The sequence below is a fragment of the Pogoniulus pusillus genome, chromosome Z (assembly GCF_015220805.1).
Source record: "Pogoniulus pusillus isolate bPogPus1 chromosome Z, bPogPus1.pri, whole genome shotgun sequence".
Lineage (NCBI taxonomy): Eukaryota > Metazoa > Chordata > Aves > Piciformes > Lybiidae > Pogoniulus > Pogoniulus pusillus.
The window spans coordinates 7,077,430-7,103,101 of NC_087309.1; positions in this window are offsets into that span (position 1 = coordinate 7,077,430).

The window sequence follows — 25,672 nt, forward strand, 5'->3', positions numbered from 1 at the left end:
TTAATTCTCCCAAACCAACTTTTCTCACTGGGAGGGACAGTGCTTTGTACTCAGCTCAGGAGTATGTCAAGGGTCAGACTTCAAGCACAGCCTTGTGATGTGCTTGGCCCAAGCAAATGGGGCAGGCATTCCTTTCCAGGCACATCCCAAGGAATAGCTTTAATTCAGGGAGGCTGATGTGCCTCTCCAGCTTTTGCTGTTCTCTCTCTTCTCTGGGCATAGAAAGTGGGACACAGGCTGAGACTTTTCACTCTCCAGTTCTCCCACATTGCCTGTGTGGAGGTGAGTGGGATGTGTGGGATTTCACTCAGGTGCTTCAGTTCTAGAAACATCTACACCTAGATGTGACATTTCTACCTAGATGTAGTATTTATATCAAGATACTTGCATCACTACAGACTGGAGGATGAGTGGCTGGAGGGCAGCCTGTCTGAGGGACCTGGGAGTGCTGGTTGACAGCTGGCTGGGCATGAGCCAGCAGTGTGCATAGGTGGCTGTCCTGGAGTCCTGTACCCCTAAATTCCTCTCCTGCCTGGACATCGGGGGGAAGAGGGAAAGCCGTCTGGTTTCCCTCCCCTCTCGCCTGCCCTGCAGCCGTGAAGGGGGTGAGCAAAGGGGGGGGGTCCTGCCCACACGAGGACTGCCCTGTGAGTTCCCGCGCTGGAGCCAGGCTGGGATTGGCCGTGCGCTTTCACGCCTAAGGTGTGGTAACTCTGCCCTTTGTCTAGCGAAGGTTATAACTATTGGGGGTCTTCCTGCCTTTGGGGTTCCCGCTTTGGAGTTTGCCTGTGCCTGGACGTATGTGTCTGCCTGAGCTCACACACTCTTCCCTCACCTTGGCTGCAGAGAGATCTTCAAAAGGATTGCTTCCCCATTGACACCTTTGTGATCCTAACGTTTCTTAACGATCCACCTACAGCTGCTGAAAAGGGAGCGAGAAAGAGAGACAGACCGCCAGCAAGTCAGCCTGACTGTGAGTTAATTTGGCTCAGCTTAACTTTATTCATAAGAAAACTGCTATTAATTAACAGCTAAAGCCTTTTCCAACTTCTGACTTCCAAAATAGTCAGATTATTGACGGTATCCCTGTAGATAATTCTCATGCGACTGAATCTGCTAATTAAACTAAATTAATCTTTGTATGTGTAGTTTTGGGGGTGGGTTTTTGGGAAAATAAAGATAACTATTTTTGTATAAGTTTCCGACTCGGCCACACATTAATTCCTTCCTCCACAACAGTGGCACAGAAAGCCAATGGCATCTTGGCCTGTATCAGGAATAGTGTGGCCAGCAGGACCAGAGATGTCATTCTGCCCTGCACTGGTGAGGCCTCACCTTGAGCATTGTGTGCAGCTTTGGGCCCCTCATTGCAAGAGGGATACTGAGGTGCTGGTGTACGTCCAGAGGAGAGCGATGAGACTGGAGAGGGGGCTGGAGAGAAAGGCTAATGACAAGAGTCTGAGGGAGCTGAGGGGTTGTTTAACCTGAAGAGGAGACTTAGAGGGGACCAAATCACTCTCTACAGCTACCTGAAGGGAAGCTGTAGTCAGCTGGGTGTCAGGCTCTTCTCCCAGGCAACTTGTGACAGTACAAGAGGGCATGGTCTGAAGCTGTGCCAGGGGAGCTTTAGGTCAGATATTAGAAACACTTCCTCACAGAATGGATGATTAGGCACTGGAATGGGCTGCCCAGGGAGGTGGTGGAGTCAACATCCCTGGAGATCTTTAAGAAAAGATTGGATGTGGCAGTTGGTGGCATGGTTTAGCTGATGTGGTGGTGTTAGGTTATAGGCTGGACTTGATCTTGGAGGTCTATTCCAGCCTCAACAATTCTGTGATTCTATTTGGTATTTGTAGCCATTTTATCTATGACTAAAACCCATAGCCTTTAGCTATAAGATACAATTTCTTTTCCTCATCTGAGAATATTGTTTATTTCACATTTTACTGTATTGATGTATTTTTATGTTGTCTCATTGCCTCACTGTCAATTTACAGAAAGAAAACATTTGTTGTACCCAGAGGAACACAAGTGAACATACAAATATCATAAACCAGCACTTTAATGTGTGGATCACTTTCTGAATTGAAGCAAGAAACTTGAATTATCACTGCCAGCACTTACAGTACCTTTTGCAGAATTTGAATGTACTACCTGAAGGTTGAAAACACTTTATGCCAACAACAAAGAATATCCCTCAGGACACCCTTTAGTATTCTCTAGTCTGAAAAAGACAATTTAATAAGGTTTAAAAATCTCCATCCTTTCAAAGTCTGTAATGTCTTTAATGTGACTTCAAGAAGAGTTCAGAACCTAATTCCCAGTATTGGCTCAGCATTTCTTGTTCTCCTACAAACCACATAAAAGGAATAAAAGTGCTTACCAATACCACTCATTTCCTTCAACTCTTCATCTACTAAAACTACCAAGAAATAGCACTCCAGATTACTCACACAATTGCATTTTCCCTCTGTCATTAGAACAGAAGCACTCTGCAGTAGCTGCTGTTGGATACCTGACTAGAGCTTATGTTTAATGACTTTTCTGGTATGTATACATTCATATAACAGCTAACATAAAGGAGAAGAAAATATATAATCGCACTCACTGATGGTAATCAGCCAATTAGAAATGCAAAAAAAACCCTTTTCCCTTACCAATTAGTTTTGACTGTTGGTAAAGTCTGGGGTCAAATATGCTGGGTTTTGGTGTTTCTTCAGCTATAGAAGGATTGTATGACTTTTCCATTCTCCTTTGCACTCTTTTTTCAGTGTGATGGTTTGTGTGTTACTCACTCCACCACCCCCATTCTAATGAGATTGCCCAGACTAGACTCAGCAAAGCCTGGAAGTCAGAATGAAGCTCTATATTTACAGCTGAGCATAATATGCAAGCAGATATAGACAATATATACAGCTACATGCAGAAATATACAAGTTGAAAATTAATACAGGAACACAACAGCCTTCTCAGAAACCAGAGTCCCCAGGAGGGGCTCCTAACCAGCTTTCCACCTCCTTTCCACCCCTCTACCTTACCCCAGACTTTGCCTTACATTCAAGGTGAGTTTGGAGAATTGGCCAGGGGAGTTAGGAAGCAGAAGGATTAGGTACACAGACAGCAGGTTAGAGAGAGAAGGGAGTCAGCCAAAGCCAGAGAACAACTCTGTTATCTTTATTTATGTTCTTGTTTTTATACATCTCAGCAAGCCTATGAGCGAAACAGACACCACCACTGTTTCCTTTTCACAGCCTCTATTCTAATTCCTCTCACTAAAACATCCCATCTAGACTCAAACTAGCACACAGAGGAACATGATTCTTAACACACACAATTCTGCAGCACTTTGGCCTTTGTTTAGATGTATAGATATGAAGAATGCTTTGAAGCCAGTGCCTGGAAACATCACATCTTATGATTTCACAGGCTACAATGGCATCAAATGTAGGAAACTGTCTAGTTACTTCCTTTACAAAGTGCAAGCCATTATACTTACTAGTATTTACTTATGATTTAAGAAATGAATTTGTAATGATGGACGGAGGACAGTATTAGTTTAATAATTAGGGAAACAACAAACCTCTATTTATTCAACTAAGTCCAGTCCTTCTGTTTCCTGAATGATAAACATTAAGGAAGCATGATTTTATAAGGTGTACTATCATTGTCTGGAAATTATGGGAACAAATTGTCCAACTGGACATGAAAAATATTTGGCATTTCAGCGGGGCTACATTGTTCTGCTGACAAAAGTCCTGCAACCTGAAAAGCACAGGCGTTTAGGTCACGATTCCTTAGAGCACATGCTTATGTATTCACATGTAAACATACAACACACTACAGACAGGGAGACAAATGGAATATAAATTGCAAATGTAACTTTCAGTAAATTGGACTCTTTGAACAGTTAATGAAAGCTATACACATTCCCAGTGTACTAGAATGATGCAATAGCAATTCTTTGGAGCACTTAAGACTTTATGTAGTATATACGCTACTGTATTTTAAAATCATAGAATCATAGAATCAACCAGGATGGAAGAGACCTCCAACATCATCCAGTCCAACCTAGCACCCAGCCCTAGCCAATCAACTAGACCATGGCACTAAGTGCCTCATCCAGTCTCTTCTTGAACACCTCCAGGGATGGAGACTCCACCACCTCCCTGGGCAGCCCATTCCAATGCCAATCACTCTCTCTGCCAACAACTTCCTAACAACATCCAGCCTGTAATCTCCCCCAACACAACCTGAGACTGCGTCCCCTTGTTCTGTTGCTGGTTGCCTGGCAGAAGAGACCAACCCTACCTGGCTACACCCTCTCTTCAGGTAGCTGTAGACAGGAATGAGGTTCCCCCTGAGCCTCCTCTTGTGCAGGCTGCACACCCCCAGCTCCCTCAGCCTCTTCCCACAGGGCTGTGCTCCAGGCCTCTCACCAGGTTTGTTACCCTCCTCTGGTATGTTCCAGTGTCTCAACATCTCTCTTGAATTGAAGAGCCCAGAACTGGACACAGTACTCAAGGAGTGGCCACACTGTTCCTGATCCAGGCCAGGATGCCATTGGCTTTCTTGGCCTTCTCAATTAAATGTTATTTACATTGCTTTGATATACTGACACTGTCATGAATCATGCTAGAGTGATTACTTTTTTAGTTTATTTTTTTGCCTAATGCTTACATTTTACTTCTACGTAAACTCTGTTGGTCTGAAGTTCTGATTGTTTGCCATCCTTGATTTCACAAAAGTCATGCTTATCACAATTCCTTAAAAAGAATTTAAGAATTAAAAATTAAACAAAACAAAACAAACCAGATGTGTTGATTTGAGGCTAATTGGAATATTCTAATGAGAGGAATTAAATCATTGGTTGTAAAAAGAAATTAATAACAAGGTCTATATCATTCATTGGTTTGTTGAAAGGGATAAAAAGATAAACAATTAGTTCTTCTGCTTCAGAGCTGTTATTCCTTTCACATCTCCTTTGCTCCACTCTAATATCTCCCACTAACAACTACACCCTCCCTGGCTAGGTTAGATGAAGCCTTTAGCAACCTGTTCTAGTGGGAAGTGTCCCTGCTTATGATTGGGGTTTGGAACTAGATGATCTTTGAGGTCCTTTCCAACCTAAACTGTTCTATGTTTCTCTAACAAGTAAGCTTTGCTGATTGTTTGTCTGTCTGGGAGAGACAGAGGTTGGCTTTGAGCCCCTTCTGGGCAGTTTCTTTGCCCAGGAAGGAATTTGGAATTCTGTATTATTTCTAATTTGTATATAATTGGAAATACCTGTAAATATATCATGCATATATGCCTGTAAATTTAGCTTTGCTGCAAATATGGATTTGTTGTAAAACATAACTTCATGTAAACATAGCTGTAAATATAACTTCATGTTACTTCCAAACCATCTGAGCTGGTCTGGTGAATTTCAATTGTGTGTGTGGGAGTTCCTTAACTCATCATACCAGAAAAGAAATATAAATTCTTCCTAGTGGCATTAAGGTTATTTCAATAAGGATGGTAAAAATGATGCTACAGGTAGCTAAATGTGTCACTCACCTTCAGTGAGTTTAATATCTGATATGTCCTTGATGAGAGGACTTCATATTAAACAGATTTTTGGGCATGGGAGTCGGATCCGGAGCTTGCCCTGTCCGCTCTGCACATTGTCCTGGTATTGCAGTGCCTCTTTTTTTTTTTTTTTCCTTTTTTTCTTTTTTTTTTGTGCTGGGCCCAGTCCTGTTCAATATCTTTATTGATGACCTGGACGAGGGGATTGAGTCCAGCATCAGTAAGTTTGCAGATGACACCAAGCTAGGACCAGGTGTTGATCTGTTGGAAGGTAGGAGAGCCCTGCAGAGGGACCTGGACAGGCTGGATGGGTGGGCAGAGGCCAATGGGATGAGATTGAACAAGGCCAAGTGCAGGGTTCTCCACTTTGGCCACAGGAACCCCAAGCAGTACTACAGGCTGGGGACAGAGTGGCTGGAGAGCAGCCAGGAAGGGCCCTTGGGGTGCTGGTAGATAGTAGCTGAAGATGAGGCAGCAGTGTGCCCAGGTGGCCAAGAGAGCCAATGGCATCCTGGCCTGCATCAGGAACAGTGTGGCCAGCAGGACAAGGGAGGTTATTCTCCCCTGTACTCATCACTGGTCAGGCCATACCTTGAGTGCTGTGTCCAGTCCTGGGCTCCTCAATTCAAGAGAGATGTTGAGATACTGGAACATGTCCAGAGAAGGGCAAAGAAGCTGTTGAGGGGCCTGGAACATAAACCCTATGAGGAGAGGCTGAGGGAGCTGGGGGTGTTTAGTCTGGAAAAGACGAGGCTCAGGGGTGACCTCATTGCCGTCTACAACTACCTGAAGGGGCATTGTAGCCAGGTGGGGTTGGTCTCTTCTCCCAGGCAACCAGCAACAGAACAAGGGGACACAGTCTCAAGTTGTGGCAGGGGAGGTCTAGGCTGGATGTTAGGAGGAAGTTGTTGTCAGAGAGAGTGATTGACATTGGAATGGGCTGCCCAGGGAGGTGGTTGAGTCAGCATCCCTGGAGGTGTTCAAGCAATGCCTGGATGAGGCACTTAGTGCCATGGTCTGTTTGATTGGACAGGACTGGGTGCTAGGTTGGACTGGATGATCTTGGAGGTCTCTTCCAACCTGGTTGATTCCATGATTCTCTCTGTAATACAAATGTGGAAGTGAGCTATAATTGTCAGCAAATATGCAACAGAAAATTCTACATAACAGAATCCATTCATTGGCAGTCACAAGAAAGATTCCAAGCTAAACAGTCTCAAGAGCTTCACTATTCCTACAACAAATGCAGAAACCAGAAATAAAGGGGGTGGTTATATAAATGAGTGTAATACTCTGGGCAGAATGAAATTCACATGATTAGGCCAAACATTATACAAGTAGAACTACTGACTTCATAAATGGCACACAGACGTAATTAGGATTTCCCAACCCTTGTTTATTAAACTGTCCCCAGCTAGAGCTCTGTAAATCAAAACCCCAAGTGGTGAGATGCAGTTTGGCAATTTGTATGTGCAGCTTTTATACGTGTCAGAAAAAGTTGTTTAAATTTAGACTTCAAAAGTGATTTTTATGAGGTTCTGGAGGAATTAAAAAGTCTAAAAAGCTCCAATATGTGGTGATTCTATGCATGCATACTTATATCATCTATTTACATGTTTTAATTGAGGTTTATAAAGGCATTTCCACCATACTAAAACCATTATACATTCACAAAAAAAAAAAAAAAAAAAGAAAAAAAAGAGGAATAGTACATGAAGCTAATAGTCATTAAACACAGTACTGTCATCACTGGAATATTAACTTTGTCAGGTATTTTGCTCTGAATTGCAGGATATTTTTTTTTTAAATTGAAAACTCCAAAACTTTTCTTTGGTAACCTAACCCACAGAGGGATTGCTCCCACCTATGAACTCTGAGGAAAACACCTATAAATCAGACAGATTCATTCTGATATGGGTCAATAACTGACTGGAGGGCTGGGCCCAGAGAGTGATGGTGAATGGTGCCACATCCAGTTGGCAGCTGTCACTAGTGGTGTGCCCCAAGGATCAGTGCTGGGCCCAGTCCTGTTCAATATCTTTATTGATGATCTGGACGAGGGGATTGAGTCCAGCATCAGAAAGTTTGCAGATGACACTAACCTAGGAGCAGGTGTGGATCTGTTGGAAGGTAGGAGAGCCCTGCAGAGGGATCTAGACAGGCTGGATGGGTGGGCAGAGGCCAATGGGATGAGATTGAACAAGGCTAAGTGCAGGGTTCCTCACTTTGGCCACAACAACCCCAAGCAGCACTCCAGTTCAAGAGAGATGTTGAGATACTGGAACATGTCCAGAGAAGGGCAACAAAGCTGGTGAGGGGCCTGGAGCACAGCCCAGTGAGGAGAGGCTGAGGGAGCTGGGGGTGTTTAGCCTGCAGAAGAGGAGGCTCAGGGCAGACCTCATTGCTGTTTATAACTACCTGAAAGGAGGCTGTAGCCAGGTTGGGGTTGGTAACTTCTCCCAGGCACCCAGCAACAGAACAAGGAGACAGTCTCACGTGGTTCAGGGTGAGGTCTAGGCTGGATGTTAGGAGGAAGTTGTTGTCAGAGAGAGTGATTGGCATTGGAATGGGCTGCCCAGGGAGGTGGTGGAGTCACTGTCCCTGGAAGTGTTCAGTAAAAGCCTAGGTGAGGCACTTAGTGGCATGGTCTAGTTGACTGGCTAGCGATGGGTGCTAGGCTGGACTGGATGATGTTAGAGGTCTCTTCCAACCTGGTTGATTCTATGATTCTAAGAAATAAATATAGATTTAAATAGAAATGTGCCTGTTTCCAAATAAATATATATTTAAATGTGTATCCAGATTTTCAGTCAGGATCTCTGACTTGGGAACAAAAAGTACCAAAAGCATATTAGTTGGAACACAAGGATTCAATAAAAAAAGCAGAGTTGGGCAGTGAGAAGCAGTTCCAGCACATAACAAAATGTTGAAGTTTCAAAAATTGTTTTTATTATGAGCTGGGATGAAAAAAAAAACAACACCCAAAAAAAAAAAAAAAGAAACAGAACCATGCAAACATTTTGGAAAGGAATTCTGTCAAAGCACTCTTTTTTTTTTTTTTTTTAATTGAAATTGTCTGGTTTTCCTCATTTCTTTTTCAATGGAAATGAGTCTTGGCTGCTGTTGAAGATTGCAGTGACCTAGTGACATCTCTGCAAAATCTACATTTTTGCTTTGGCCAAATATTATAATTCAATAAAAATACAGCTCTGGAGCCCCCAACACAAGAAGGACTTGGAACTGTTAGGGCGAGTCCAGAGGAGGGCCACAAAGATGCTCAGAGGGCTGCAGCAGCTCAGCTATGAGGACAGGCTACATCAGTTGGGGCTCCGCATCTTGGAGAAGAGAAGGCTTCAAGGAGATCTTGGAGTGGTCTTCCAGTATTTGAAGAGGACCTACGGGAGGGCTGGGGAGGGGCTATTGACAAGGTCTTGTAATGACAGGATGAGGGGTAATGGGTTTAAACTGGCAGAGGGAGAGTGAAACTAGATGTTAGGAAGAAGCTGTTTGCAGTGAGGATGGTGAGACACTGGCACAGGTTGCCCAGGGAGGTTGTGGCTGCTCCCTCCCTGGAGGTGTTCAAGGCCAGGCTGGACGAGGCCTTGAGTGACCTGCTCTAGTGAGAGGTGTCCCTGCCTATGGGGGGTGTGTGTGTATGTTGGAACTGGATGATCCTTCAGGTCCCTTCCAACCTAAACCATTCTATGATCATCAATTTTCTAAGCAAGATTTAAGACAAAATAACCAGTAAAATCTCAGTGATTATTCTTATTCAAGGATGATGCCTACTTAGAGGAATAGTTCTAGAAAGTAGAGTGGCCCAAGAGAGGTGGTTAATATTCAGAGACCAAGCTCAAGACAGATGCATTCCTATGAGCAAGAAATCAAGAAAAGAAGGCCAGAGACCTGCTTGGATGAGCAAGAGGCTACTGGGAAAGCTGAAGTGGGATAAGAAAGTTCACTGTACATAGAAAAAGGGACTGGCCACTTGGGAGGAATACAGGAATATTGCCACAGTATGTAGGAATTCAATAAGGAAAAGATGAGGCTCTCTTGGAATCACATCTAATTAGAGATGTTAAAGAAAACAAGGAAGGCTTCTTCAAGTACATCAGTAGGAAAAGGAATACTAAGCAAAATGTGAGCCTGGTGCTGAATGAGATGGGTGTCCTGGTGACAAAGGGCATAGGTGGAGTTACTTGAATAGGCTGGATGTTAGATGGAAATTCTTCACAGAGAGAGTGATTTGCCATTGGAATGGGCTGCCCAGGGAGGTGGTGGAGTCACCGCCCCTGGAGGTGTTCAAGAGAAGACTCAATGAGGCCCTTAGTGCCATGGTCTAGTTGACTGGATAGGGCTGGGTGCTAGGTTTGTTACGGAGGGGGTTTCTCTATGCCTCCCTTATTAGGGGGAGGTGACAAATTAATCTGAGGTGGTATTAATTTTTTATTAAAATTATTTATTAAAATTATTTATTAAAATTAATATTTACAAACTCCTGCCACCCTCAACCACTGATTAGTTCTAGTGAAAATTTATGAAAATTATTTGGATATGATATGCACAGGGATCTGGTTAATAATTGTTAAATATCAACTATAGACAGAGAGAGATTTCCCTCAGGCTTAATGCCTGGTTAAGAGCTATGCTGTTTGCCTAGCAGGGGCTGAAACTGTGTCTGCTCTAAGGCAGAGACAACTTATATTACAAAAGAATTGAAGCTTACTTAAATGTGTTGCTATTAATTATTGATCACCCTCCCAGGGTTGTGTCACAGCCTGTGCCCAGTGTCTGGACTTTGTGAGGCTGGAATCTTCCCGGCTTGTGAGGAGAAATGATAAGCCTTCCCAGTCTCTGGGGTAAACAGGTTTTCTCTAACCTTTTGTCCTCCTGGCGTGGAAAGGTCTCTGCCTCGACTCTGCTGGTTTTCTGGATGCTGCATGTCCAGGGATGATCAGCTCGCAAGATTCCAGGAACAAGAGGAGAATGTTGTCCGTGCAGCTTCTGGCATGGTCCTTTCACAGCTAGCAGGCTGTGTTTATGGGTTTGCAGACAATCTAGAAGGTCTGACGTCTTGGCCCTTCTTACCAGGCTAAAGCTGGGAGCCTGTGCTCTGTAGATAAATGCAAGGTAGCTGGCTGGTATGCACTGCTGGCTCTAGGCTTAGGGGACTATCGGCTCCCCATATATGTATCAGGTGCAGGCTTGAATGTGCTCTGCTTCTAAAGGTACACAGACAGGTTAACTGTGAATTGTGATCAATGCAAGAGGTCTGAGCCTTGCAAACAAGTCAGGCAGCAGGATGCTGCTATGTGGATCAGAGAGCTGAGCTGTGCTGCACTGCAGGCAAGGTCAGAGAGCTGGATCTGAACAGATCTGACCAGAGCTGAGTCTGAGCAGCTAAGTCTGAACACTCTGAACATGTGCTGCTCCTTTACACCCCTCTTTATAGACTGTGGGCTGAGATTCATGGTCCTTTGGCCATCCAAAGTGACCAATCAGGTTGGCAGTAAGCCAAACCTTACCTTAATAGGTAGGAGGAGTTTGACTGGACCCTCCCAAATAGGGGATCACCTGGACGGACCCCAGGGATACACGGATTGTGAGTGTATGTTACACAACCTGTTTACTACCATGGATCCTGGCAGAAAAACATGTCCAGGCATGTAGAGGCACATGGAGGCCTCTGTTTTGGGCTTCAGCTCCTCCACAACAAGTTGGACTGGATGATCTTGGAGGTCCTTCCCACCTTGTTGATTCTATGATTCTAGGAATGCCTTCCTTGCTTCAGTCTTGATGGTTAAGACCAACCTTCAGGAGGTAAAAGAGAACGCCTGGAGGAAGTGGGATTCTACCTAGAAAGACTGGGTTAGAGAACATCTAGATAGGCTGGACACCCACAAATCCATGGGCCCTTATAAGATGCACTCATGAAGGATGAAGGAACCTGCTAAGCCACTCTCCTTTATTTTTGAAAGGAGAAAAGACAAGGTGTCTGAGGACTGGAAGAAAGCTCATGTCACTGCATTTCAAAAAGGGCAAGAAATAAGACCTGGAAAACTACAGGCAAATCAGCCTCATGTCCACCCCTGGAAAGGTGATGAAACAGCTCATTTTTGAGGTCATCTTTAAGCACGTAGAGGAAAAGAAGATTACCAAGAGTAGTCAACACGGATTTATGAAGGGCAAGTCATAATTGACCAATCTGATGATCTTTAATAATAAATCAACTAGTTGAGTAGATGAGGGGAGATCAGTGGGTGTTGTCCACCTCAACTTTAGCAAGGCCTTTGACAGTGTCTTGCATAACATCCTCATAGATAAGTTTAGAAAGTATGAGTTAGATGGGTGAACATTGAAGTGGATTGAAAACTGGTTAAATGACAGAGCTCAGAGGGTTGTGGTCAATGGTCTAATTGAAGTCCTGTGGCTAGTGGTACTTATCAGGGCTCAGTCCTGGCTCCAGTCTTGTTCAGCTTTACCAATGACCTGGAAGAAGGGGTGAAGTGTACTGTCAGGATGTGTGCTGAGGACACAAAACTGGGAGTAGTGCCTGACACACCAAAGGCTGTTCCAGCACCCAGTGAGACCTGGACAGTCTGTAGTTGGGCAGAGTGGGGCGTAATGAAGCTAAACTAGGACAAGCCTAGCATTTGGCAACTGGGAGAGAACAACTGCATATGATAGTACAGGTTAGGGATTGATCTGCTGGAGAGCATCTCTGCAGAGAAGAACCTGGGATTGGTGGACAAGATGACCATGACGAAGCAACATACCCTTGTGGTCAAGAAGGCCAATGGCATCCTGGAGTGCATTAAGAAGAATGTGACAAGCAATTTGAGGGAGGTTCTCCTCCTCCTCTCCACTGGTAAGGCCACACCTGGAGTACTATGTCCAGTTCTAGGCTTCCCAGCTCAAGAAGGACAAAAAACTACTGGAGAGAATGCAATGGAGGGTTATAAAGACAATCAAGGGACTAGAGCATCTCTCTTATGAGGGGAGGCTAAGAGACCTGGGCCTCTTTACCCTTAGTGGTCAAGGTAAGTGTGAAGAGAGTGGTATCTAGTGACAGGACAAAGGACAGTGGGCAGAAATTAGAGAACAAGAAGTTTCACCTAAAGATAAAGAAAAACTTATTTACTTGGAATGTGATGGAGCACTGGAATAGGCTGCTCAGAGATGTTATGGAGTCTGTTTGTCTGGCAACTTTTGAAACCTGTCTGGACACATTTCTGTGCAACCTGATCTAGCTGAACCTGCTTTATCAGTGGGGCTGGACTTGATGACCCTCAGAGGACTCTTAGAGCCCCCATTATTCCCTGATTCCATGATTGTTTGATAAAATGGCAATTGTTAAGTGCTACAATATCTTGTGTTAAGGCTTTAAATTAGAGACCTAAACATTATAGAAAAGCCTGGATGAGGCATTTAGTGCCATGGTCTAGTCGACTGGGCGGGGCTGGGTGGTAGGTTGGACTGGATGACCTTGGAGGTCTCTTCCAACCTATTTGACTCTATGATTCTACAAAATTAAATTTCTTTTCTACTTTAAAACAGAAAGTTTTGACACACATGGGTAGAACAAATGTCATTTCCATTCAATTATTTTTCCAAAATGTCATAGAATCATAGAATAGTTTCAGTTGTAAAACAAGTTAAAGATCATTTCCTCCAACGACAACCTAACTCTGCCAAGTCAGCTGATAAATTATGTCCCTGAATATCACATCTCTGCAGGTTTTGAACACCTCCAGGGATGACAGTCAACCCACTGCCCTAAGGAGCCTGTTCTAGTGTTTGATAATCCTTTCAGGGAAGTTGTTTCTTTTGATGTCCTATTTAATCCTCTCATGGTGCAACTTGAGGTCATTTCCTCTCAACCAGTCACTTGTTAGTAGGGAGCAGAGACCAAGACTAATCTTGCCACAACCTGCTTTCAAGTAGCTGTAGATTAGAATCATAGAATCATAGAATCACAGAATCAACCAGGTTGGAAGAGACCTCCAAGATCATCCAGTCCAACCTATCACCCAGCCCTAACCAATCAACTAGACCATGGCACTAAGTGCCTCATCTAGTCTTTTCTTGAAGACCCCCAGGGACGGTGCCTCCATCCTCTTGAGAGGGAGAAGAAAGAGAAGACTATTTCTTCAGATCTTTTACCAGCTTTGCTACCCTTCTCTGGACCCGCTCCAGCGCAGGATCACAGGGTCACAGTAGGAAGCTGGATGAGACATTTACTGCCATGGTTTAGTTAATTAGAAAGATTAGACAATAAGTTGGACTTGATGATCCTAGAGGTCTTTTCCAACCTGGTTAATTCTGTGATTCTAATTTGGGACTTAGGTTCATAAACCTGATCAATGAGATTATCTCCCTCTGTGATTCATAACATTTAGGGGAAAAAAACCCGAACAACAAACCAATAAAACCCCAAAACCCACAACAAAACAAAGTCAGAAAGGCTGCATAGTTCCTTTGTTGAAGCTTTACTTTGGCAGTTGTTGTTGCCCTCTGACTGAAACATGAGAAAGTCTTGGCCCATGCAGTCATTACTTTATGCTCTTTGTTTTTCAAACCAGGAGCACAAGACATCAATATTCAATTTTCACAGAGATCTGAGTAATTTATTGTTTTGTCTGTGTGTGTGCCTGCTACCAAATGCTTGGGAAGCTCATGGCTTCTACAGACCTCAGAAATGTCTTCCTTGCCTTTCTAATCAGAGTTGGGTTTATGTGCCCCAGTGTGAGGGATAATAGCTTCTCAAACCCTTTTTAATGAATCCCACACACACTGACATTGATAATATTAATACCTTGTATATAAATCAGTCTTTCATTGAATCTCATTTTTCTTTTAGCCTCAGTCAATACTTAGTGCCATGGTCTAGTTGATTGGATAGGGCTGGGTGATAGGTTGGACTGGATGATCTTGGAGGTCTCTTCCAACCTGGTTGATTCTATGATTCTATGATTCTATGAAAGGAAGAGACACAAAGAGGAGTACAAGCTCCAGTGTGATCATAATTCTAACTGATTCTGAAGCCCGCAGTACAAGAAGGATGTGGACATGCTAGAGTGTGTCCAGAGAAGGGCCACAAGGGTGATCAGAGGGCTGGAGCACCTCTGCTATGAGGAGAGACTGAAAGAGTTTAGGCTGGAGAGGCTGGAGAAGAGAAGGCTTCCAGGTGACCTTCTTGTGGCCTTCAAGGACCTGAAGTGGGCTACCAAAAAAAATGGAAGGACTTTTTAGGCTCTCAGGGAGTGACATGACTAGGGGAAATGGAGCGAAGCTGGAGATGGGTAGGTTCAGGCTAGACATGAGGAGGAAGGTGTTCAGCATGAGAGAGTGAGATCCTGGAAGGGGTTGCTCAGGGAGGTGGTTGAGTCCCCATGCCAGGAGGTGTTTAAGGCCAGGCTGGATGAGGCTGTGGCCAGCCTGATCTAGGCTATGGTGTCCCTGCCCATGGCAGGGGGATTGGCATTGGATGATGATCCTCGTGGTCCCTTCCAATCCTGACTGATCCTATGATTCTAAGCTCTGCTAGGGGAGGTATAAGCTGGATGTTAGGAGGAAGTTCTTCACCGAGAGAGTGATTGGCATTGGAATGGGCTGCCCAGGGAAGTAGTGGAGTGACCATCCCTGGAGGTGTTCAAGCAAAGCCTGACTGAGGCATTTAGTGCCATGGTCTAGTTGACTGGATAGGGCTGGGTAATGCGTTCAACTGGATGATCTTGGAGGTCTCTTCCAACCTGGTTGATTCTAAGATTCGACAGCTTACAGCATCAGCAGCAACTTTACAGAGCATTTTACAAGAACTTCAGAATTATTTCCTTTTCGTCCTTCATTTCAGAGACATTAAGGCAATTAAACCTCATCTGTTCTTTCTAACCGCATGCTCTTGTGGGCTACTTTAAGCATTAACTTTTCCCTTTGAAATGTGTAGTCTTCTTTGTATGCATTTGTGTAATTAGCAGTAATAATTAGACTTCACATTTTTAAAACAAATAGTACTTTGAAATGAACCTTCACCACATACGAGACATTTTAATGCACTTAGTGGACCTCACAGTCCTTTCCAGGCTTAGCTTGAGAATGGCGAGTGTAGGGTGGGTTCTTAGCAGTTCTCTTTCAACATATATCTTGCAGATGGTGTGGAGGGATTTCTTGCTAACAGGACATGAACTGATAAGTAATGAGCAACCCTGTGCTGCAGAGTGTCCTTGAATCCATCTCGGAGGCAGGAAACCAGACAGTGAATAACATACCCCATATGCAGCTGCAGGGGGCAGAGTCAGCCAGCCACAGTGGGCTGACCCTACAGGTTGTTTATGTAAATTCACTTATCTATACCTCACACATAACCTTAAGCCAACCTGCACTTTCCACATGTACCAATCTTAAACCGAGTTAGCTATGCACACCTCTTCCAAGAAGGCAAATAACTCACTGTAACACAGAAATAAACAGAGAACGATTATCTAACCATATTGGTGTCCAAGATTGTTACTCTAGGGTGCAACGCCAGCACAGGTTGTGTACTTTGTAAAAACAACATGAAGTGTTTGGTTTTGTCCATCCTACAAATAGAATAGGAAGGTATCGTTTCAGTCTGTGTAGAGCTGAGGTAATTTCAGTCTGCACAGAGTCTGTGAAATAACTGTTGCAAGGCAAACAAATAGTTCTGGATGCTATCTGCCCAGTTTGTATAGGTTTGAAAGAGTTTGGAGCTGTTGCTGTGAGCTACAGATCACTTTCTGGTAAAGGAATATCACTGAACAATGCAACATGATAAATAGCCATCTGATTAAGTTATGCTTGTGGAAAGATGCTGGTACCTGCACTTTGGCCACAACAACCCCAAGCAGTGCTACAGGCTGGGGACAGAGTGGCTGGAGAGCAGCCAGGAGGAAAGGGACCTGGGGGTACTGGTGGATAGTAGGCTGAAGGTGAGGCAGCAGTGTGCCCAGGTGGCCAAGAGAGCCAATGGCATCCTGGCCTGCATCAGGAACAGTGTGGCCAGTAGGACAAGGGAGGTTATTCTTCCCCTGTACTCAGCACTGGTCAGGCCACACCTTGAGTTCTGTGTCCAGTTCTGGGCCCCTCAATTCAAGAGAGATGTTGAGGTGCTGGAACATGTCCAGAGAAGGGCAACAAAGCTGGTGAGAGGCCTGGAGCACAAATCCTGTGAGGAGAGGTTGAGGGAGCTGGGGGTGTTTAGCCTGGAGAAGAGGAGGTTCAGGAGTGATCTTATTACTGTCTACAACTACCTGAAGGGAGGTTGTAGCCAGGTGGGGGTTGGTCTCTTCTCCCAGGCAACCAGCAATAGAACAAGGGGACACAGTCTCAAGTTGTGCCAGGGTAGGTCTAGGCTGGATATTAGGAAGAAGTTCTTCACAGAGAGAGTGATTTCCCATTGGAATGGGCTGCCCAGGGAGGTGGTGGAGGCACCATCCCTGGGGGTGTTCAAGCAAAGCCTGGATGAGGCACTTAGTGCCATGGTCTAGTTGATTGGATAGGGCAGGGTGCTAGGTTGGACTGGATGATCTTGGAGGTCTCTTCCAACCTGGTTGATTCTATGATTCTATGATTCTACCTCATGAAGGTTGGGGCCTCGAGATTTTCATCACCAGGCTAGACTTAAACTAATTCCTTTGTATTACTGTGATTTCCAGTATCAGTTAGCTTATTTTTTCTATGGCTGACATTGCTGCCAGTGTTGTATGTCACCTTTCGGGATCTTTGAATACATAAAAGTATCATAAGACATTTCTCACCCGTGTTTTATAGTGAAGTTCAAAAAAAAAAAGCCGTCAAAATAGACTCGCACACACTCCATGCTCAGAGACAGCAGGTGTCTCGGTTCTAATTTAAGTTCCCAGAGACTCAGACAAATTTGATAGAACCAATAACAATTTATAAAGTTCCCTTCCCTCTCCTCCCTCCTTTCCCAAAAGAAAGGAGTTAGAAGTAGAGAGGAAAGGTAAGCACACCCAAATAAATCAATCTCACTCGATTTGGAAGTTAAAAAGAAAAGTTTAACAATAACTTAAAAGAGGTATCTGAGGTAGGGAAGTCTACAAAAGGTATAAGGAAGGGTGAACAGCAAAATACAAAATGTATAAATACAACCCGAGTTTTTGATGGTGGCTTTGACCCCCTCATGGGTGATGGCCACGTGGTAGAGAAACCAGGAACAGATGGTATACAGGGAGCAGAGTGATGCAGAGAGTGAGGCAGAGAGAGAGAGGAGCAGGAAGTTCCCCTGTTTTTATGGAATAGGAAGGGGGGAGTGCGCTAAGCATCACCTAGTGGTGTTCAGACCCACCCCTGGGGAGGGGTCAAGACCCCTAGGGTCAGGTTCAGGGTTGCTCCCCCTGAAGTGTTAACCCTATGAAGCAGGTTACTAAGAGCCAGATCCCATATAAGAAAAAATGCTTGGGCTTCAAAAAAAAATATTTAAGATACTGACAGAGTATGAAGGGCAATACCCACCACCACTGAACTCAGAATCTCAGGTATGGAAATATTATTGCAATGTTTGCAGCTGCTGCCTACAAGCAATGTCAGCTTTGTCATAAACTCCAAGTGCAAGCTATATTTTTTTTTTCCCCAGGGTTGGAAGGGACCACAAGGATCATCTAGTCCCAACCCCCCTGCCAGTGCAGGGGAAGGGAGACTGACTGGTGTTAAAGGAGGTCTGGAGGAGGACCATAGAGGCCATAGTTTTTTCTGGAAAGAGACATCTCTACGTGTCTCATGCTAGAGGAATACACTTTAGCACAAAGAAATCTTGGATTGGAATTATTCCTTCTGAATTTAGATATGCTCTTTTAGTTTTCACTTCTGGGCTTTTAAAATGTTGTCTTCTAACTAGCATGGGATTAAGTCGTTGCTTAATGCTCAGCATTTTAACCTGTTTAAAAGAACACCCAGCATGCCACAGTGTCAGCTCAATAAGAGTTTGTATTAATTTTCTTATCCAGATGATCTGCTTAACTTCATCTCTGTTGGCTCTAAATCAGGGCAAGAAAGAAAAAAACTCTAATCAAAGGACTTACTGTATAGTTGCAGTCTCTACCTCTTGTCTTTATCTTGTGACTATTTAGTACATTTGGGGAGTGGGTACTGTGCTAGTAGCAGTGGATGAAAATTGCAAGCAGGAGGTAGCACAGATCAGCACCTCTCTGGGAGGTGGCTGTCCAGTTGTTCATCCAGTCTCAGGGTGGTTGTGGATTCTAAGCCACAAGGGACTAGTGAGCAATTTAACTGTGATGTTCAGGAGAGGATTACACCATAAGACAAACATCAGATCTGGCATAGATGCTGCTGAGGGAATCAGAATGTTCAACAGTGACAAAAGATGATCCCAGATTCCACATCCTTGTTTGCTGAAGCAAAGAAAGCTGACTTACCCAGGACATGAGCTATCCTAAGGTTATCACAGCAGCCTCTGGCAGAGTGCATGGTTTGCTGGGAGGTGTTGTCAGCAACACCAACAGCATGTCTGTTAGGGTCATGAAGCACTGGAACAGGCTGCCCAGAGAGGCTGTGGAGTCTCCTTCTCTGGAGAAGAATTTCAAGGCCTGTCTGGATGTGTTCCTGTGTGACCTGAGCTAAATTTTATGATTCTGCTCTGGCAGGGGAGTTGGACTCAAGGATTTATGGAGGTCTCTTCCAGCCTCTAGTATCCTGTGATTCTGTGATCTTCTCCTGAATACACAGAGAGCAAAATTTGCCTTGGGTTCATGGCCATTAAGATATGGCTGGTAGGAACAGACTTCCTTTTGAGTCTATGTGACTCTTCAATAATAACACTAGAACAAGGGAGTAAGTTTTGTTCAGGACCTACCAAATACAGTGCAGACGTTAAGAAACAAGATCATTGTTTTGCTAGTAACCATCCAAAATTTTTTATGGCTTAAGTTGTGCTTACTGTGACTAAATAACAGGATAGATCATCGTCTGCATAAACTGTACGAGATCTACCACTTTATCAGAGTCACAATATATAAGGCACACATAGGTCATAAAATCAAACAGGTTGGAAGAGACCTCCAAGATAATCCAGTCCAACCTAGCACCCAGCCCTAGCCAGTCAAATAGAACACGGCTCTAAGTGCTCCATCCAGGCTTTGCTTGAACGTCTCCAGGGACGGTGACTCCAACACCTCCCTGAGCAGCCCATTCCAATGCCAATCACTCTAGGAACAACTTCCTTCTAACATCCACCTTAGACCGCCCCAACATAACTTGAGACTGTGTCCCCTTGTTCTGTTGCTGGTTGTCTGGGAGAAGAGACCAACCCCACCTGGCTACAACCTCCCTTCAGGTAATTTGAGACAGCAATGAGGTCACCCCTGAGCCTCCCTCCAGGCTAAACAACCCCAGCTCCCTCAACCTCTCCTCATAGGGTTCCAGGCCTCTCACCAGCTTTGCTGCTCTTCTCTGGATGCGTTCCAGTATATCAACATCTCTCTTGTGCTGAGGAGCCCAGAACTGGACACAGCACTGAAGGTGTGGCCTGACCAGTGCTGAGTACAAGGGGAGAATAACCTCCCTTGTCCTACTGGCCACACTGTTCCTGATGCAGGCCAGGATGCCATTGGCTCTCTTGGCCACCTGGGCACACTGCTGCCTCATCTTCAGCCTACTATCTACCAGTACCCCCAGGTCCCTTTCCTCCTGGCTGCTCTCCAGCCACTCTGTCCCCAGCCTGTAGCACTGCTTGGGGTTGTTGTGGCCAAAGTGCAGAACCCTGCACTTGGCCTTGTTCAGTCTCAACCCATTGGCCTCTGCCCACCCATCCATCCTGTCCAGGGTCCCTCTGTGTCGTGGAGGGGATTTCTCTGTTTCTCCTCCATTAGGGGGAGTTGAGAAATTAATTTGAGGCAGTTTCGATTTTTTATAAAATTATTTATTAAAAATTAATATTTACAATTTTATACCACCCCCAACCACTATGAAATCCAGGTTCTTATGCAAAGTTATGAAAATAGATTTGGATATATATATTTACAGGGATTGATTATTGAGTGAAAATATCAAATTATTAACAATTATTGACAGAGAGAAATATTTTCTTAGGCTTAATGCCTCTTAACAACTCTAGTGTTTGCCCAGCAAGGGCTGAAACTGTGTGTGCTCCTCAGATAGAGATAACTTATATTACAAAGGTTTAAAGCTTATTTATATGTTGCTCTTGAGTATTAATCATTAATCATCCTCCCGGGAATCTGTCTCAGCATGTGCTCAGTATTTGGGTCTTGGTGAGCTGGAGTCTGTCCCAGCTTGTAGGGAATGACAAGGTTTCCCAGTCTCTGGGGTAACAGTATTTCTCTAACCTTCTCTCCTGGGGTGAAGTAGTCTCTGCCTTGGAGCTGTTGCTTCTTCTGGATGCCCTGTACAGGGATGGTCAGCTGGCAGGAATTCCAGGTGCAGGAGAAGGATTTGTCCGTGTAGCTTCTAACACGGTCTCACAGCTAGCAGGCTGTGTTTGCAGGTTTGCAGACAGTCTGAGGGTCTGCTGGGCTCTGGGTCTTTCCAGAGTTACAGAATAGCTGGCAAGTTGCATTTGTGCCAGGCAAGCAGGGTTTATGCCGTGCTGCAGGGAGACGAGCTCCGTAGATGAATCAAGATAGCTCTAGGCTTATGTATGGTGTGCAGGCATGAATGTGCTCTGCTTCTCAAAGGATTTGCAGGTAGCTTGGCTGTGCCTTGAGATCAATGCATGAGGTCTGAGCCTCTGTAATGCTTGCAAGTGAGTAAGGCCTGATCCTGTGTCTAGGCCATACAAGCAGGTCAGTGCAGCAGGATGCTGCTGTGGATCAGAGCTGAGTCTAAATGCTCTAAGCTTCTGAATGGGTTGAACCTCTGGATTGTCTGACCATGTGGTGCTGCTATGCACCCCTCTCTCTTTATGTGCTCTGGGCTGAGATTCGTGGCTCGTTGGACATCTAAAATGACCAATCAGATTGGCAATAAGCCAAACCTTGCCCCAATAGGCAGTAGAGACATGCCTGGACCTCCCAATAGGAGATTACCTGGGTGGACCACAGGGGCACACGGACTGGATGTGTGTGTTACACAACTTGTTTTCTGCCTTGTGGGTCCTGGCAGAAAAACATGTCCGGGCATGTAGAGGCATGGGTAAGCCTCAGTTTTGGGGCTGCTGCCTCTCCACCACACTCTGCAGGGCTCTCCTACCTTCCAACAGATCAACGCCAGCTCCTAGATTAGTGCCATCTGCAGACTTACTGATACTGGACTCAATCCTCTGTTCCAGATCCTCAGTAAAGATATTGAACAGGACTGGGCCCAGCACTGATCCTTGGGGAACACCACTAGTGACAGCTGCCAACTGGATGTGGCACCATTCACCATCACTCTCTGGGCCCAGCCTTCCAGCCAGTTATTGACCCAGCACAGAGTGAATCTGTCCAAACCATTAGCTGCCAGCTTTGCCAGGAGCTTGTTGTGGCAGATGGTGTCAGAGGCTGTTGTGGAGTCCAGGTAGACTACATCCACAGCCTGCCCCACATTCACCAGGCAGGTAATCTGAGCACAGAAGAAGATCAGGTTGGTGAGACAGGATCTGCCCTTCCTAAACCCATGCTGGCTGGGCCTGATCCCTTGGCCATCCTGTAGGTGCTTTGTGATGGCACTCAAGATGACCTGTTCCATCACCTTGCCTGGCACTGAGGTCAGGCTGACAGGTCTATCATTTCCTGATTCCTCCCTCCCACTCTTCTTGTGGATGGGCACCACATTGGCATCTTCCAGTCTTCAGTCCCCAGTAAGGCAGGACTGTTCAAAAATGATGAGCTCATCTGCCACCTCAGCACCATAGAGTGGATCCCATCTGGTCCCATGGACTTGTAATATATCTATATATGTATTTATGTATAGATATGTGAATATAAATCGTATTGGAAATATGTATATCTGAAAAGAGAGAGATAAAAAGACATTATAAAAAGACTTTGTTGCATCCACTTAAAGTTCAGGAATGTCACAGAGCATTAGGTGTTGAGAAGATATTAACTCTATCAATTATTTTAATAGCTTAATTTGCATGATTTTTAATGATCAGTGAACAAAGAGATACTTATAATGATGTTAATGTCTATTTGAGCTGGTAGTTAATATAATCTTCTAGGTAATAAGCTTAATCCATGACCACTGTGAGTGGAACTTGAAATGTGGTTAGATCCTAATAAGGTTATGGATTCAGCTTCTCATCTGGAAGTGAAACCAGCGTGTTCCTCTTTTCAAGGCATTTGATTGAGCAAGGTTTCTGGTTTTCTGCCTATGCATACAGCTATACTTGTCCCCAGATCCCTTGGTATGTATACTCCTCTTTAAATCTCAAAAAAAAAATTAATATTTAAAGTAGTGCCTATGTGAATGTTAAATCTTTTGCCAAGAAATTTAAATAGGGCTTCTAAAGCACATTTCCCATTCATTTTCCATGACCAAATTCAACTGGACATTTAAAATACATGGTGCCAAAGACAACACAGATTCCCAAAACAGGACTACAGTAGAATTAGATGCCTGCATATGGCATCATGGTCTAGAAACTCCTCATTTAATTGCCATCTAAAGTCAAATGCTTTTAACCATGTAGTTACCTTAATTTTGAACTTAATATTCTCCAGATGCCTAGAATTGCAGCTCACTTCTGTCCTAACACTGAAGTCATGCACACAGCACTAAGTAATTGAAACTTAATTAATGCCTGAGTTAATGGGCAGCCCAAAGCAAGACTTTTCTCTTCTTTGAAGCCATGAATGGATGTATCCAAGGAGGTATTTGGACACCAAGAAAACTGGGCACCTGATAAAGACATCTGAGATTCTCACTGTTTGAAATTCAAGTCTTCTCTTTTTGACTGAATGGTCTGCTAAGCAAGACAGACCCTCTTGCTTTTGCACAACTGTGCACCAAATTACATTTTTTCACATGTTTTGAATTTTGTTTTTACATTTGCACAGCCTCACTACGAAGTGTCCTTTACTCTTTCTCTAGAAGAAGTGGAAAAATCTTTGATAAGGGCACATTTCTGGAGACCTGAAGAGACCCAGACAATTTCTAGGCTTTATGTATTGCTAAGACAATCTGTAAACACACCAAGGTAGGAGAAAGACTGAACAAACTTCTGTTGTGGCAGTTGTAATGCTCTCAACGCTAGGTCTGACTTGTCAGTAATATTCAATGTTGTCCCAGCTTGAGACCATGAGCTACCCGGGATTGGAGGATAGAAATGACTCTTACAACAATTTCAAGAGCAAGAATGAGGATACTGCACACTGATTGGAAGTTTAAGGAGAAATTCAATTTACAAGAGCCTGTGTACAAAAAGCGATCAGGTAGAATAAGTACATAACTCATTATGCCCAAACTGGCCTTCTAGAATCCTCCACCCCTTCCATCCTCGGTTGGCCTGAGGTTAGGCTGAAACTGCCCTCCCCATCTAGGGCCTACAAAGTCTCAACAGGCTACATGACACGTTTCAGTTCCCTGCCATATAGGAGCCATCTCCCCTAAAAACCATGAGTTAAGAACGTATACTGTTCCTGGAGAGAATAAGTGAAGAGAGGAAAGGTAGGGAAGAGAAGGGAAGGGTTATAAGTCAGGCACAGCCTTTTAAGCTATGATACTGGAAGATGGAATGGAATAACCACATTACAATATCCTGGAATGAGCAGATCCGTCAACCTGGGGTGGGCCTCTGTCCCTATGGTTTTTTAAGGGAGATCCAGGATCCCTTGAACTACCACATTCCACCCCTTTATTTATTCTATTCTGTTTCCTATATTGAGCATATTATCAAACAAGAAACAACCCCTCTAGATTGGTTGAGAGAGGTTCTCCTGCTCCTCTACTCTGCCCTGATGAGGCCACATCTGGAGTACTGTGTCCAGTTCTGGGGGCCCCAGTTCTAGAGGGACATAAAACTGCTTGAGAGAGTCCATTGCAGAGCCACAAAGGTGATGGAGTGGAACATCTCTGTTATGAGGAGAGCCCAAGAGAGCTGGGGCTGTGCTGCTTGGAGAAGAGGAGACTGAGTGGTGACCTCATCAATAGTTATAAATATGTAAAGATGAGTGCCAGGAGGATGGAATCAGGCTCTGCTAGGTGATGCCTGACAACAAGACAAGGGGTACTGCGTGGAAGCTGAGGCATAGAAAGTTTCATTTAAGCAAGAGGAGGAATATTTTCCCTGTGAGGGTGATGAAACATTGGAACAGACTGCCCGGGGGGTTGTGTAGTCACCCTCTCTGGAGATAATCAAAACCTGCCTGGACGTGTTCCTGCGTGATCTGATATTGAACATCCTGCTCTGGCAAGGGGGTTGGACTGGATGAGCTTTTGAGGTCCCTTCCAGCCCCTAGACATTCTGTGATGACATGCAGTAGACTATTCCTCCTCCTGGTGTTCAGTTCCACTGATGTTTTGCATTTAAGTTTTTTTACCACTTATGTAGTCCAAGTGTCTATACTAGCAAAATATGGGGAGCGTATTGTATTGTGACCAAATGCATATAAAAATTTCTCTGAATGTTGCACTGGAAAGCAGCAGAATATGCTAAATGGTAACTGACCTTTGGAAATAAAGACCAGCAGTGTCTAAGCTGGAAGGTCATCTGCTCTGTGACTATGCAGAGACTGGGACGCTTGCTAGAAAATCTGTTGAGGACCACCTTCACCTCAGTAGTTTTCATCATATGTTCAGCCAGGGTGACTCCTGCCTGAGAATAAAATGCAGTACATTGTTCTGAGTGTAAGTTTTAGCAATTGATTTTTCTTAGCTGCCACACAATAAAGTAAACAGATTTTAACTAAACTAAGACCTTCTTTTTTGAAACCCTATTATATCAAAAATCGGGTTTTCACATCAGTTGTCCTTTCCAGTGAGACAAAATCCCTGAGCTTCTTTTGACTGGCAGTCAGAGAGTCATAAAATAATTTAGGTTGAAAAGGACCTCTAGAGGTTTTCTGGTGTAGTATGCTTAGATAGATTAGTGAGATTACGCTACCTAGGGTCATCTCCAATGGAATTCTGAATATCAAGGAATGAGAAACCACAGCTTCTCTGGGAA